This window comes from Diorhabda carinulata, chromosome X, assembly GCF_026250575.1.
Source record: "Diorhabda carinulata isolate Delta chromosome X, icDioCari1.1, whole genome shotgun sequence".
NCBI classification, from domain to species: domain Eukaryota; kingdom Metazoa; phylum Arthropoda; class Insecta; order Coleoptera; family Chrysomelidae; genus Diorhabda; species Diorhabda carinulata.
Window position 1 is genome coordinate 34,576,508 of NC_079472.1, and position 12,141 is coordinate 34,588,648.

Below are 12,141 nucleotides of genomic sequence, written 5' to 3' on the forward strand. Positions count from 1 at the left end.
ATATTCCTCGGAAGTGCTTGGAAAATACCTGATCTAAACTTCTTTTTTCTTGATGCATTTCACAAGTTCAACATTCCCAAATCAGCTTGAATCTTATGAAATTGTAGCTCAAAGTTCTAACAGTTGCTTAACTATTTGATAAGATGGTAATCTTCTATTTGCGATAATTCCTCTCCAAGTTGAACTTAATACATTTTTTAGTTGCATATATTTCTGAAAAATATTGTTTTGCAAAAGCTATCCAATTGTTTGATTTGGTTTGCTGGATTGGGACAATCTTTGTACCATTTGGTATCATTTCTCTTTATTTCTTATTTGGTATTTTGATCACATTTACTTCTACAGCTCCTCAACCCCAAATTTGTATTTTATTACAAAAGTAACCAAACATGACATTGCACTTCATCCTATAAATCTGTCGTGACTCCTTGAAGGCGCCGAAGCTCGCATTCTTGTTCAAATTTCTTATCAATGCCAGTATCACTGTTAACCTCAGCGAAGTGAGTTTTGATTTTACAAATTTATTATTCAGAGCAATTGATACATATACTCGCAATTGAAGTATACTTACTGATAATCTTTTTTTTTTCATCTCCTTCATTCTTTTATGGGTATGTGCATATCAGATAATAGGAATGCCGTCATTATTTGTTTTATATAAAGTCCACAATCATTAGAAATATATTTGGCATAGTAACAAATATTGAAGATATGCCTGCAGTGTATATTTTCAATCTCAAATTAATTATAATACTAATGGAAATAGTTGTAAAGAGCAACGGTCTGTTTACCACCTTTTGAAAGCAAATACCTGTAAAATAAACTGCAAATAACCATGTGATGTAATTAATCTCTCCTAACAGGAAATTGAGAATGTTTCCATGCAATATATAATACCAACAAAATACTGTTTTTAAAGATACGTGGATTTATTGGAATATAGAAATATAATTTACTATTAAATCGGCATTTGTTTGTTGTGATCACCAATTATGTATTTCGATTTACGAAAATAGGTATAAAAATTGCTGTTTATACTACAGGGAATGTAAGTTTTATTTACAAGTCGAGAACGATTTTACCGGCAATAAAGTTTAACACAAGTAAATGTTATCACATCTTGTAGGCTTTGATTTATATTCATTTTCATTGATTCGACATTCTTTTCTTGAAATTCTGGATAGCTTTGACTGTTTTGATAGCATTATAACCGTTGTTATTTCATCAACAACCTTAAGTTGACAGTTTGATATAAAAAATTGACAGAAATTGGAATTATTGATTTGTATAACAGCCAAATGGATGTAGAATTATCGGCAAATATTGCTTATCAGTGCCTAGTTCCAGAGGAACTAAAAAGAGAACCCCAGCTAGTTTGCAAATAACATTTCATACCATATAACGGAGCCAGAAGTTTCCCGCACTACAAGTAACAGAACAGTTAGAAATGGAGAGTCAGAACATTTAATTAGAAATGGAGAGTCAGAACATTTAATTAGAAATGGAGAGTCAGAACATTTCACATAAACTAACAGAAAACGAAAAAACATTTCTTTAAATTTTCTTCATTGCTAAAACATTGTACACAATTTGTCGAAAACAGCTTGTGTATAACTACAAAACAAACACAAACAACTAAATGAAAACAAAATAAAATTTGAATATAAAATATATACACTAAAAATATAATTAATAAGATAATACTTTCTAAAATGTACATTGCCGACATTTTTATAGGTAATATACAGTACATGTCACATTGTCACAAATTTAATAAACCAGGTAAGAAAGTTAAATTTACGACAATCCTAAAATATATGAAAAACTGTATTGAAAATCAATATTATTATCAAACCAGCGTATGGTAGGAGGCACTTCCCAATTGATTTAATTTAAATTGGCAAATGATTGTGCATTGACAAGACTTTAGTTTTAGAAACGTTGCGGTACAGAAGATAAGAATCGCACGATGATTTATCGTCTTCAATGAGATATATTTCACCGCTGATGTATAGATAGGCAAGGTCGTTAATGGACAGAAGAATCAATATAGGGCCTAGTACTGAACCTTGAGCCATCCACCTTTTATTGAATTTCTAGAAGATACCGTTAGATTAACCTTTACAAGCTGACTTATGTTGCTAAGGTATGACTTAAAATCTACGAGAGGTGTTCCCCTGGAATCGTAGTACAAATCTTTGATTTGTCAATCAAAATATAATTCACGAGACACAACAATGTTCTAAGTACTAATAATTATACTATTAATATTTATTATCTTCATCACTTGATATGACTCAATTGTTACAATTCTTTAATAGTTTTATGTTAATGGTATACAAAATTACTATGAGTATTTCCTATGTGTGGTAAGTTGATTCAAAGTGCATTATTAACAAGGACAACCGATACTTTTTTGGTACTTTTAGGTTCCTTAAAACAGTGTCAAAATGTGTTGTTTACAATATAGAAGGAAAAAGATTATTAAATTTATTTATCATTATGACAACAAATTTTCTCAATATTTTTGAGTCATTATGCATACCTATAATATGAAATCTCTCCAACATCTATGTGATAATTCAACTGATGATAATTTAAACTTCAGATAACTTCAGATAACTTGCCTTTGAAGTGTGCAGTTGCAAACTTCGAAGGTTCTAATGTACTTCAGAATTGAATGACCACATAAATCAATTTCATTTCAAGTTTGTTAAGTGGCAAGATGAGATGCTGTTGGCATCGTCGTTTACAACTAAACTTTCGAAATAGCTAACAGTGAGTCACAGGGAAAATCAACGAACAATGTGAAAATTACAATTTTGACATACGAAGTTAGACTATTGGTAACCCATTGACGTTTTTTGAATTGCATCATAAGTTTTTTGTTATTTGTTATTGATAAACATAATACACCATGTGTGTTATCTTAGTTTTTTGGATAAAACTATTTTGAAATACCAGGATGGTCCCAGTACCTGCCCTAACCTAGAGATGGCAGTAGTTACTTGAAAATACCACTGAATTAGAAAGCATACAATCTATATAGCATATGTTTAAAGTTGGAAGGTGCCACGTATTTAGTATTTGTTTGACAGCCTTAAATAGTGAACGTTTTCAGTTAATTTGTAAACATGGAAAAAATTGATCATCGATATCGATACAATACATTTATTGAAAAGAAAGACATTAGCCCAACCTATATGAAAGCTATTCTACTGTAGGTGAGACTGCTCCTTCGTTATCAGTAGTGAAATATTGGGTGGCAATTTAAACCAGGCCGTACGACCTCAGCGAAAATCAGCATCGCAGTGGTCGACTGAATACAGTCAACAGGCATATTAGGCATTTCAAAAAGTGCGGAACATCGCGATTAACTAAAAATTTGGACATGAGAAAGTTGTGCGCAACATGGTTGCCGCGTTTGCTCACAATGGAACAAAAACAGCGTAGTGAAGACGTTTCCATCGGGTATTTGGTTAGATAATTTTCATTAATTAACTTGAAAAAGGAAAAACTTCCTACAGCGAGTAATATACAAACTAATTTCAACGTTTTAGCCAAGAATCCAGCAAAAACGGTATTTGGCTAAGAAGAAAGTGTTTCATCAATGTATCAGCTCACCCATCATATTACAAGGGCCAAACTTAATGAATTGAAGTTTGAAGTGCTACCTCATACGCCTTATTCACCAAATTTGGCCCATCGCATCATTTTCTGTTCCCAGACTTGAAAAAAAGTGGCTCAGTGGTAAAAGATTGACCTTGACGATTCTTATTATAAGAAGGGTATAGAACTTAGAAATAAATTTATTTTGTTCCAGAATTTCTGTGATTTCTTTACCGGGTCAAGTACTTCTGGAACCATCCTCGTATAGCGTACGTCGCTTTAAAAAAGTTAGTGGTAACCATAGCAAGTTAGTAGATATAAGACTTTTTTATGAATTACCAAGAACGTTGTTGTTATTAATAGCAATTTTTCATGATCTTATCAAATTAGAAAGATATTCCCTTGGGAACACATGAATATAACATTCCTCCAATGGATTACCTGATGTAATAACATAGACCAATGCATATATAACTAAGTTGAAAACTACTCAATATGTATCAATATACGCAAATAAACGAGGAAGTAGCCATGCGAGCAAAATGTAAGGAAATCAAACGAATTCGCTGATTATTAACAAACACATTGTTACATATATTTACGAATTACGTTGATTGCTACAGTTGAAGTAATAATTTCCAACAAATCTGTTTGTATAATAATACTGTAATCTTTATTTATGGATACGATGAAAAACATCACCAGAAATCGATATAATAGAGTATTGTTCATATCATCTAAATCCTAGTGATACCAACCAATAAATCAATCAATATGTATTGAATCAATCAATTGCATTTGATGTATGTAAAATTTTGAGTCCAAATTAGTTTTTTCACATACAATTTCTTATTCTGAAATATCCGGAATAATTGGAATAAGCATCTTGATATTAAACTAGTAGTGATATCCTAATATAGAATGAAACAATAATGCAGTCATGACTTTTTGTTTAACCAAAATTGATCTTAATTTTATACTGTATGTAATTACGCCCACTAGCTGAATTCAATTCATAGAGACCATTTCAATATCCATTCAGATTGTTTGGCTCTGTACAGGGTAAACATTCTTTCAAATGTCCTCTGTTTATTGTAACTTATATTTTTCATTAAATTATTCCATATTGTTCGTCAAGTCTTCTATCCGCATGTTTTCATCATGTCTTACCACACTCTTTTTAACTCAATTAACTTGTCTAACTGTCTGCTTGTTCATTTATCTCCTTGATTTCTCGCTTCTGATAAGAACATTTGATTCATTCAAAAAATTGTTGAAACTTTTTATAAGATTGATTAAATTAATTAACTTGATATCTACGAGTATATGTTCTATTTTAGATGTATGCCAGTATATAATAGTGATTCTACCTCAATTTCTCATATTTTTTGAAGATTTTTTGTCAAATAAATAACTCCCAAATGTAAAATATCTTTGGAAGACTAATGATTCGTAAACGCAGCTTACAATCCTATTGTCAGTATGGAGAAGTGAATAGAAAAGTGAGTTTTTCCTAAAAGTTCTGAATTCTTCTAAGACTGTTTCCAGTTTAATATTTAAAATAAGGTGAATTGAGAAACCATCTTTTACTGCAATAAACTTTTTGTCGTAAATCTTGATAAAGCTTGTCTTCAATAATAAATCAAATAGTAGATGATGATGAAGATAAAGTTGAAAAATATATTTCAATAATTATTTCAAAAACCATTATAGTGGATTAGTTTACTTATTTTCTCGACCTTTTTCTAACGATTGGGTGAATTTTTTCGCTGTACATACAAAAATATGTAAAAAACGAATATCAATAGATTTTAGAGAACTGACGCATTCGCCAAACTTTAAACTCTTCTATTATAGCCGAACAGAACTGACTGCCCGGTCCATTTAGTGGACTTATTTTCAATAATTAATTCCTCTCATAATGAAATTTTGAAATTGGATTTGAAATATTAATGTATCATGATATTTATTAATCAATATATATCCACTATTCAAGATTCCAACGATTATTTTATTGTCTGTCACTACAACACATCAATGTGTTGTAGTGTAGTGTAGTGGCTGTGGGATTTATTCAATGAGTTTTTTCACATTACCACACATTCAATTTGTATTGATTGAATATTATCAAGTGAGATGTGAGGATCTCGTTACGAACTATCATATTTTCTACTTGACCAACTTCCCTCCACATTTCTGGAATTTTTACTTCATTCAATCATTATCAGCAATTTTTGCACCAAAATGTACGCCAAAAACAATGAGTGTTTACATCTAACTGGAATTTTAGAGAAAATTATACTTCAATTAATGTAAATGCTGATTCAAATGTCAGGAAAATCCTTTTGAAAAAATTATTAGGAAGTCCAAAGTAAAACTACTACTCTCGTAAAATTTGTCTAATCATAATATTTTTTATAAACAGACGAAAACGCAAGCAGACGCATCATGAAATCTAATTCTCTCTTTCTGCTTTCAATACTTTCACAACAAGCAGAATAATGTGCTCCTTTTCAAAACATTCCTTTTCTATTTGTAGCAAATTATATTACAAAAGTTTGAAACTGTACATACATTTTTAATAAATGACATAGTCTTTATTGTAACTTCCGAACAAATACTCCTAAATGTTAATATTGAACTCAGTTAAAATAATCCTCAAATTTATAGACAAAAAGTCTAAATTTGGATCCTATTTTGAATGTAAGGGGCTTCCTAGTGGACATATAAAAGAGACAGAGATTATGAACTTAGCAGACGCAATTTCCAGTTATGTAATAATTTTTTTCCAACTATTTTTCACAGTATGAGCTCCTATAAATGTTTGCAAGCCAATGATTGAGGAAAAGCAGTAATGGGTTCATCGTGACTATCAGCGTATTAAAAATTCAGTTTTAATTCCCTTATTCCTTCTCTCAGTAATATCGTCGTATATAATTACCGTGAATTTTCTATTGTCTTCAATGTTATTAAAAATCATATCAGCGAGCTTTCGAAAAAATTTGTGAACACATTATATTGATCCAAGAAAACTATTTCTTCCTCAGACGACCTGCAATTGATGCATGAAGAAAATTGTGATAATTGATTTGTGATTTTCGAAGTCGGGATTGGGAATTTGGATATGGAATTTTAGGTTTTAGTGTTTATCTCCCTTTAAGCGATCGTTTTTCAGTGGAACTTATTATTATTATTAAATAAAAAAAAAAGAAATTTTCTTGGAGGTAATGAATTTTATGAAACATCTCTTCCAGGTATGAAACTCAATTCTATTATCTCCTCTAGTTTTCGATGTGGGGGAAGTTCAAGTTTCAAAACTTGTGACATTTCTGCATTTGTTACTCAACTTTCCTCATTAACATTCAACTAAAATCCACTCACACTGAAAACTTTCAAATACTACTCTAACCTATCAGTTAATAACATATTTAGAATACTCAATGAAAAAATTCAAACGCAAATTGAATGAGTGATTTTGATAATAATTTCGTTTATTGATGAACTAATATCTAAAACTTTTGTATGATGCGACGTGGATAATCCTAAAGTATTGTTGTGACTGATACAGATGGGCTGCGATGGAAACTGATGTTATATAATAGTGAACTAATTGAGTTGAAATAACTCGACGACTGGAACCAGAACGATTATTCACAATAGACTTGAAAAATGAAGTTTTCGACTAAATTTCGGAGATAAACCGCTTAAAACGGTCACTATAATCACATTGATCAGCACCAACGACCAATGCACCATTAACATCCGGAGCTTGGGAAGAATCACCTTCGGCTAGCAATTTTCGATTATCAGTTGGTTTTTCACATTCTTGTCTGAACTTTTTCCACTACTTAGAAACAGGGAACATCTCAGAAATTCGAATTTGATGGCATAGCTAGGGGTTTTGCTACTGAGCAGTAGAGCTAAAATTCTGCATGAAACCAACCACATGCTATAACACGATAGCGAAACATTAATTCCTGGAGCTTGCTTGGTAGAGGGGTTTGATCATACGAAACAGATTTTGCGATAGTTTGATTATTCTTCTGAGTTAGGTCAATTGGGTAAAAATTTCCTGGAAAATTCCTCTTTTCACACAATAAGTCCGAAAACATTCGCTTTTAAAGTCAGCGATATTATGCAAAACTGAAGGATAGTCGTATATAGAAAATATAGGAACTTTACGGATAAAAGAATGCAAGACAAGGTGAATTGTTGTTGAATCAGATATCGATTACTTTGAAGCTGACAGAATTTTGAAAAGTGTTGCAGAATTGATTCGGCTTCCAGCGACACTAGAGCTAAAATAAAATAATTATTATATAACTCCTGATTACACTTATAATCGATATATGAGTGAGTAGAATAAGTAAATGATATGCATTTTAATTTTGAATCACGTTTCGCACACAAAAAAATTCAAACAATACATCCATAGAAAAAGTACAGTTCACGACACGTGAGAAAATTACATACTCTTTCCTCATTTACGTGATAAGGTTGAATAATTTCTTTAACTTTTGCAATATAAATTTTTTATATCTGAAACAACACTAATCGACATATTTAATTGATTGATACAGAGCGACTGATCTAGTACTCGAGTATGGCTGGGAAAGAGGGAATTGACGACTGAAACTGTCTATCACATAATTGATGTCGAGAAGAAAATTCTAAACTATGAATTTCATCGCATTTTCATATACATAAATTGATATTTCCATATTTATTTTTCATAAGAGCTTTTGAAGTATCGAATCTGCTTATGAGGATAGTCCGAGAAGTATCTTGACCTAAAGATGGCGGCATGTGCTTTATTAGAAAGTATACAATTCATACGGCATATATTTCAAGTTTGAAGATGTCACGTTGTTTAGTATTTGTTTGGCATCCATCAATAGTGAACGTTTCCAGTGAATTTGTAAGCTTGGAAAAAATTTATCATCGTTTTGTGATATTATCATTTGGAATGCCTTAACTGAATCAATATGAAAGTCGAACTGGATTCTACTCTGGGTGAGAGTGCTCCTCCGTTATCAAGTTATCAATAGTAAAATATTGGGGAGCAGAGTTCAAACGAGGCCGTACGATCTTCGAAGACCAGCATCGCAGTGGTTGACCAAATGAGTTGACGACCCCAAAAATGTTAAAGAAAATCCACAAATCGGTACTAGATGATCGTCGACTGAACGTACGCGAGCTAGTTGACATAGTAGGTGTTTAAAAAGCGTGGCTTTGTAATTTGACCATGAGAAAGCTGTGCGCAAGATGGATGCCGCTCGAAATGCAACAAAAACAGCGTGGTTAAGATGTTTCCATCGAGTGCTTGACAATGTTTTACAGAAATAAAGCCATGTTTTCATAAGCATGGATAGAACGTTGGTTGATCACTTCACACCCGAAACAAAAGAACAATCAAAACATTCCATTCCGTTCCATCTGTTGGCAAGGTCATAGCATCGGTTTTTTTTTGGATACCCGTGAGATAATTTTTTTTCAATATCTTGAAAAAGGAACAAATATCAACGACAAGTCTTATGCAAATTTATTGCAACGTTTGAAAGAAGAAATAAAGCAAAACGGCTGCAATTGGCTAAGAAGAAAGTGTTGTTTCATCAAGACAATGCACCAGCTCACACATGGCCAAAATTAATGAATTTAAGTTTGCATTGTTACTTCATGCACCCTATTCGCCAGATTCAGCGATTCATCGAAACTATTAAATATCGTTGGGGAAAGTGTGTGGAGCCAAAAGCAGAAAAATAAATATACTTTTTTTCAAAATTTTCGTATTTTCTCTCTTGAGCCAGATACTTCTTAGACCATCCTTGTACATCAGCAAATAATAGTATCGAAGTGGAGTCATTGATAAATGTTTTTCTGTTTATTTTAGGATATTTTTTTTTTCACCAGCCTTTTCACTTGTGCTCACTAAGATTGATATTTTGAAGTATTATTGTTAATAAATATCGTATATTTTAAAACTTTTATCAATGAACTATTCTCAGAAACAATAACTATAGCGACTGCAGTCAATTTACTTTCTTTTATTTTTGGTGCAACAATTTCTTTTAAATGTGCAATGAGCTTCGTCCAGATAAAGGAAATTGGATTGCTTCTAGGAATTAATCCAAACTTATGAAGGTTATGAAGGTTGTCGAGGAAATAGAATTATCCTCAATTCGGTTTTCGGCGGATATTGGGGTTAGATAATATTAACTATCTTTGTGAACAATATCCGGAAATTTCAATTATATTTTATTTCATGTTTTTCATACTCAATTTGAACGTAAGTCAACTTTAAAATATATATTCAATACATTCGTTATATACATGGTTCGAAACTAGTTTCAGCTAAATTAATAAGAGGAAAAATTTCAGAATAATATTAGATCCTCACTTAATATTATAAATGTGAATGTAAGTTTGTTTGTTTTCACACTACTTAACCTATCATCATAAAACTTTGTACACATATTCTTGGTGGTATTAGAAATAATATAGGATACTTTTTATATAAAAAAAATTATTTTTTACGAAATATAACACGATTATTTGTCAAAAAATCTCAAAATATAACTTCACCAACACGATCTAGCATTCCAGTAATGAAGTTCTAGCCGTGAATACTGTAATACCGACTGTCACGTCAATATCCAATGCAATTGACTATAGTTTCAGGAATTTTTCTTTATTTATTGTTATTTTTTTCTGTCATTATATATGCAGTATAGAACTATTTGAATTTTTGTGGTAGGTGTCATTTTTCTGATTACATGCTCTTCATTATTTTATATCTTACTCTTTGGTTTTCATTCTTACTCTGTTCTTCTTTTGCCTCGGAAGTAAAAGCCCCGTGCAGCAAAAGTAGTATTAGTTCGTTAAGAAAGACAAGCTACGCTGCAGGCAGCTAGAAGAGCGATAGAAACGCCAAAACAATAGCAGACGAGAAGAATTCATAATGTAGAAATTCAGATCACGCGTCGTCGAAATTTCATGCTTAACGATTAGTCGGTATTTAATTGTAATAGGTTTCGATATAATCCTTCAATTTAATATCGCAATCATCCTTTGATTGTTATTGAAGGATCATATTGGAACCTAGTACTATCCAATACTGACTAATCCTTACGCATTAAATAATCATCTTTTGATTGTTATTGGCTCAATACATAATGTCACTATTGTAATGCTTTCAAATGGAAAGATCAAACTGTTAGAATGTGCTGTTCCTGTAGTAAAGTTTCACTTCCATTACTTGGTGAACCAGAAGAGCTCTTAAAAACTTAATTGTTAAGTAAGAAAGTATAACGTTTGCTTTCAATCATATGGAGTCATTTCTATTGTAATGATCTCTTTCTCTTATTTAGTGGCTTCTATGCGAGCTAAGCCACAGCTAAAAGCTAGTAATTTATTTATTGTGAATTAATTTATATAATTAATCAAATAATATTGGTATATTTGTTGAAGTATGCAAATAACGACAATTTATGATAAGTTCCTTTGAGATCTGATTTATATAATTATTTTCGAATCAATACAATCGCTTAGGCTAGTTAACAAAATTTTAATTTTTAAGTTTTACGTGTTAACGGGATTCGAAAAAGGTTTCTGTAAATGTTAAAATTGATGCCCATCAATACATTTAAGGCTACGTTTCTCAACGGATAGGTAGGTCCGACGAAGTATATCAAGCTGCCCGCTGGGAGTTTCGAATTCTTCTTCAATTGCGGTTCGGAGGTCGAGAAGGATGCGTGGTCTTGCAAACGTGGTCCCTGAGAAGGCCCACAGAAAGAAATCACGGGTGTCACTTCTTCATACTGTTGAACGATTTGGTAGCGACAAGTTCGGAAATTGTAGTTGAAATTAGGTCAACATTATTTCATGATCCGATAAACGATGTAACAAAAAAAGCGATAACTTGTATCGATTATTTATTCTGAAATCACGTCTACTCGAAGAGCACGTGTTATCATCATAACTCTTTTCCGACAGCGTTGCCATTAAATATAAATCATTCAGTAACAAATCTGGGATATTTTTCTGGAAAATTTTTGAGGAAACATTACAAATTGTAAAAGAAGTATGAATTTAATTTTTTTTCTTATGTTATTAACAAAACCAGTGTGCAACAATGAAATAATAGTTCAGTACTACGTTTTTTTTTTTGGATATACAACAATTTTCAACAAAAATGAGATTTACAAATCAAACTTTTTACCAGACACTAGCAAGAAAACGTATATAATTAGCCGGTATTGAGCAATCGTCGTATAAATAAAAAGATGCGGTTTCGTAAAATATGAAGCAGAAAGTGAAGATGGAAAATAGGAGTAACTAGCAGTTACTTTCATATAGAAAAAGTTTATTTAGATTGTTAAAGCAGAAGATTTGGATTGAATAATACACAGCAACAAAATACACAACTTATTACTAACCGAAGTGAGGCCATACAAGACCTGAAGAAAGATTCATTTGCAGGCGTTCCTTACTTTATGATAGAGGTTAAACATTTTCAATGTATTTAATACATAA

At 31.6% G+C, this 12,141-nt stretch overlaps 1 protein-coding gene across 3 annotated transcripts in view; it reads right to left on the reverse strand.

Moving 5' to 3' along the window:
- The window catches only part of LOC130901084 (diuretic hormone receptor-like), a 215,885-nt gene that overhangs the window by 57,748 nt on the left and 145,996 nt on the right, over positions 1 to 12,141 (reverse strand). The window lies entirely within an intron of this gene.